The sequence below is a fragment of the Prosopis cineraria genome, unplaced genomic scaffold (genome assembly GCF_029017545.1).
Source record: "Prosopis cineraria cultivar Desert tree isolate PC_DT_omini unplaced genomic scaffold, ASM2901754v1 PC6, whole genome shotgun sequence".
In the NCBI taxonomy this organism is placed as follows: Eukaryota; Viridiplantae; Streptophyta; class Magnoliopsida; order Fabales; family Fabaceae; genus Prosopis; species Prosopis cineraria.
The window spans coordinates 16,714,769-16,720,173 of NW_026555337.1; the positions used below are offsets into that span (position 1 = coordinate 16,714,769).

The 5,405-nt window shown below is 30.2% G+C and overlaps 1 pseudogene; it reads left to right on the top strand.

Moving 5' to 3' along the window:
• Positions 1–405: 405 nt before the first annotated feature.
• LOC129313946 (organic cation/carnitine transporter 2-like) lies at positions 406–2,035 on the top strand (annotated as a pseudogene).
• Positions 2,036–5,405: the final 3,370 nt, after the last annotated feature.

The following is a 5,405-nucleotide window of genomic DNA, read 5'->3' on the forward strand; positions in this document are numbered from 1 at the left end:
GAAAATTGAAGCTCATAACTTGAGAATTTATTGTTTGTCCCATTATTTTTTTGGAACTATTTAATATAAACCACCTAATGTTCAATTGCAAAAATTGTTTGAATACTTTTCTTAGGCTTACCATACTTGTATCACAAATCCTGTCATTCAAGCATGCATCCTCTTCCGTTAGTATATCTCCATTAAGGTTTACTCCCAATTTATACTTTAGTCATCACTTTTGGTTAATATTGATAAGGTTTGAGTTTTTGATTATGACTTTTATGGACGCCTATACTATCTGCTTCTAGTTTATGAAAATCCATATTTTGCCCCAATAGAAATTATTTTTAATATATATATCTGATTAAATAGTATGCAAATGCAGAAAGAGTACATAATTACACTCAACAAAACTGAGAAGAAATGACAGGGCCAATTGGAATTTTACCTCAATATGATTTAGAAGGGAAGAAAAATACTACATTACCATATTTGAATGATCATATCATATCAAATCAAGGAGAGGTTTCAACTCATATTGATCCAAAAGTGAGAGCTTCACAAACATCATTGGATGATATGATAGAGCATGGTCTAGGAAACTTTGGTTGGACACAACTCCTGCAAACACTTCTTGTGTCCATATCAATGTTCTTTGATGCACAATAATCGTTCATCAGTATCTACACTGATGCCCGCCCTACATGGCATTGCACAACTACCAATCACACTATCTGTAGCTCAAAAGTTTCTGATATTTGCAAGCTTCCAAGATCTGTTTGGGCTTGGAATGGACCCTCTTCAATGACAATCATATCTCAATGGGGCCTTGAATGTGCTGGTTCATTTCTTATAGGCTTACCCCAATCATCCTTCTTCATTGGAAGCTTTATTGCTGGGTTTCTTATTGCCAACTTTGCCGATTCATCTCTTGGCAGGAAGAAAATGATGTTTCTCTCTTGTTTAACATCGTCAATTGCTTCATCCATCATTGTCTTCTCCACCAACCTTTGGGTGTACTCTACTTTAAAGTTTGTGATTGGGTTTTGTCGCTCATCAATGGGCACTTGTTCTCTGGTTTTGTTGACAGAGAAAGTTCGTAAAGAGTGGAGGTTTCGAGTTGGAGTCATTGAATACATTTGGTTCACATTAGGGTTTCTATCCTTGCCTGCTATTGCTTATATTAATAGAGATTCCTCGTGGAAGTCTCTTTACCTTTGGGTATCCATTCCTGGAATTTGCTACTCCATCTTTGCTTATATTTTTGTCACTGAGTCTCCTAGGTGGCTTCTCATGCGAGGTCAAGAAAAGGAAGCCATAGCGTTACTTAGAGGAATCTCTACTACTTCAACACAAGGTAGTGCAACTTTGACTTCAAGCCTACTAGTAGAATATGCCAAACAAAGTACTTCAACTTTTAACTTCTACTCATAAATTAGAGAACTTTTTGCGAAAAGATGGGCTCTTAAACGACTGTTAGCAGTTCTGATTCTTGGTTTTTGGCATAGGAATGGTGTATTTTGGCATGCCTTTTAATGTGGGAAATTTGGGATTCAACATATACTTGAGTGTTATCTTCTATGGTTTACTAGACATCGTAGCTTTTATAGCCACATACTTGTTGAATAACTGCAGAAGAAAACCTTCACTTCTTGTCTTCACCATAACAAGTGGGATCTTTTGTTTGATTTGTGGTATGATGGGAAACAAACTACACATAGCAAAACTAGTCGTTGCTTTGGTTTCATTCTTTAGTGTAGCTACAGCTTATGATATCTTTGTCATATATGTGGTAGAATTATTTCCGACAAGTGTGAGGAATACTGTAACATCAATGGCCAGACAGGCGATTGTATTTGGAGCCATATTCTGCCCATATTTGATATCATTAGGGAGGAAAAATGACCTTTTCTCTTATGGCATACTTGGCATCATCATCTTATGCACTGCTTCTTCTTCGCTATGCTTGTCAGAAACTAAAGGGATTGCTCTATGTGATACAATGGATCAACAAGAGAGGAAGGAAAGAATAATTGTGTCGTGCAGAAACTGATCGATGAATATTAAAGTGGTTTTCTGTAGGTTCATTTCTATGTTTTGTTTGTTTTGATTGTCTATGTTTGTTTCAAGTTATTATTATTATTAATCTATTTATTTGTAGTGTAACCCGAGCACAAGAAAAGTGATGAGACATTATTGTTTTCATCTTCACTGTATTTATTTTGCTGTTAATGCTTTAGTCACTGGCTAGCTCCAGCATGTAATTTTTTTTCCCTTTTTTTTATTTTTTGATATTATGCTAGATTATAGTAGCAAATGCATGAGACGAGTTGAACTTTTGTTGGATGATTGGATTTGTGATTACGTTTAGGACATCAAACTCACAGTATTCATTCTTTTTTTAGGATTTTATTCATGATATATGTGATAGGCGTCGCTGTTTAAGGTCCATGTTTTTAAATTAAGTGCACATACAAAACTTGTTTTTAATAACTCTAAAGTCGTTTTTAAAAATAAAATAAATTTTAAATTAAAATTATTGTGGCCTCGTCTCCAGGAGAATATTAAAAATTTGTATGTGAGTTAACTGGTGGTTCTTGAAATGTTAAAATCCAATTATATGTTATGTGATCATATAATCGAAGGATTAGATACAAAATTTATTGGTGTAATTAACCACTAAAGTGTGGCTATGAAGGCCATGTCTGTAATTTTTGAGGTCTTAGATTTAATTATTGTTATAGAATTCTAGTGTCATATAAGGTATAAGGTAACTCATGAATTTGCATATTAACTTTTGTGTTTGTGAGCTACAAAATTATTTACCAATTCTTTGTGATAAAATTATTTGATCCTTGAAAGTCATTCTATTTCTACCTTTTCAAGATACTTTAGGGATTCTTGATTAATTGTGCTTAGTAACTTATTAAATTTTAGCATATTCTTGACTTTTTAGGCCTAAACTTTGAGATGTTACAGTTGTGATGATTAAAGGATGACAAGAAGAAAGATGGTACTATCTCAACAATGACAGCAAGCACATCTAAGTGTATTTTACAACTCCCTAGGGGTCAAAGAGTGTGCAAAGAAGCACAAGCACAGTGGCAGAAGAACCCCACACTTGACAGTTATTTTTGCCAATGACAATTAAAAATTGTCAAGTATTTGAAGTCTTGCAAATAGCTGTCAAATATTTGCTTTTAGATTTGGTTGTCGTTAGTTTTGAAAGCTTATACCTGACGATTATTTGAAATAATCATCAATTATTTATGGTAAAAACCAAGCCAGCAGTCTCCTTGGTTTTTAGCATAAATACTTGACAATTATTATGAAATAATCGTCAAGTATTTATAGTATTTTTTTTCATAAGGGGCGGCTCTTGCATTAAAATACACATAATGCAACCAAAATGGATAGCTAGCAACCAAAAACTATACAATCAATATTTCTATTAAAATTTCTATCCAAATGCATTAAAATTCCTATACCCTAAGCTCTAAAAAATCTATAATTATAGCTAATTTACAAATTAAATTTCTAAAATTAAGTGGTCTAAGACATAAAAATTGGCCAAAAATGTAATATGCAATATATATACACACACACACCAAACTAAACTATTGGGCCAATCTAACTACTGCCACTGCCCACATATTGAATATGACTTGGGCCACCTTTTCAAGAATTTCATCTATGTGTGCAACTATATACCAAACGCAATAGACATCTTCAATACTATATGTTATATATAGTCACAACAAATTCAAGTTAATAGTTAGCTATCTAAAGTTAGTTAAAATTTATAATTTAAGTATAATTAAATTTAATATATATCTTGTCAGATAATGTAGTGGGGGTATGGGTCATAGTGTCCTATATGAAGCTCATTAGGCAATAACCATAATTATTGTTCTAATTTGGCTAGAGTGGAGACTATAAAAAAATCACATATCAATGAAATGGTATGACATGCCACGGTTTCTTGATTAAAAATTTAGCCAATTAAATAAATACATTAATGGTGACCCTTGGAATCTAAGTGTAATTTAAAATTAGGGTGTAAAGATAATAATACCTCTATTAAAAATTTATTACATCAATTAATTGATTTATAACTACTTCATCAATAATGTATCATTATTACTTCAATTTTTTATAATTTTAACTTCACATATCCAATGTGTATACTGATCAAGAGTTATAAATTTAATATTAATTATATACAACTATCTCATCTATAATTTACAACTATAATAACTTTGATATCTAATAATTAAAATGATCATGCATTACTAATAAAGTTTAATAATAATTATTTATAATTACTTCATCAGTAATTTACAATTGTTACTTTAACTTTTTTATAACTATAATTTTATATATCTAATAGTTAAAAGATTTGAATATTTGATATTAAAATTTATAGTTATAGCTACAAAAATTTGAAGTGAGAGTTGTAAATTAATTATGAAGTAGTTGTAAATTATTTAATTGATATAATATATTTTTAATAAGGATATTATTATCTCTGCAACCTAATTTTAAATTACACTTAGGTCTTAAGAGACTTAGTTGTAATTTTTAAATTTTGTGAAACTTATTTATCAATAAATATATTCCATAAGACCTATATGTAATTTTCCTATTAATTTAACTAATGTTGTTTAAACTTAAAGCTTACCAAATAATTAATTAATATGAATTCACAATTTATGAAATACTATAACATGCATATTTATTATATTCCTTTCCTTTATTTTTGTAATCTCTCTCTCTCTCTCTCTCTCTCTTCATTATTTTGTTTGAAATTATATATCCATATATGTCCGATGCTTTTTTACAATTTCTTTCTCATGTCGTGAGCAATGATGATCCTACACAATAGAGTTTTGAATTAAATTTTGATAGGAGGTTGTAATATCTCATGTTTCACCCAGGTAATAAAAAAAGAAAATTAATTGTTAGTAGGAAGAATAATTAAGTTGAATTTATTTATTTATTTATTTATTACCTTTGTTTCATATGGACTACCTTTAAATATTAATAAAAGTAATTATCAAACGATTTATCATGTCACAAACGAAACCTTTTAAAAATTCTATTAATTATTTAAAAATTGCAACTATTCTTTCAAGTGAAAATAAACAATTAAACGACAGCACGTTACATAAAATTCACCCACTAAAGGACAAAAACAGCCAGATTTGGTAAATCTTTTGGATAGTATATTATAATTAAACCTGGCTTTTGTAATAATTAAATATTCGCACGTTCTTTCTTTTCTATGCAACAAAAACTACAATCATTTGGCCAAAGAGCAAAAACAAAAATAAAAACTATAATCAAGTTTTGATATGTTGAAAAAAACGGTTTGTTGACATTTAAGATGCATCACGTTATAGAAACAAAGACATATAAACAAA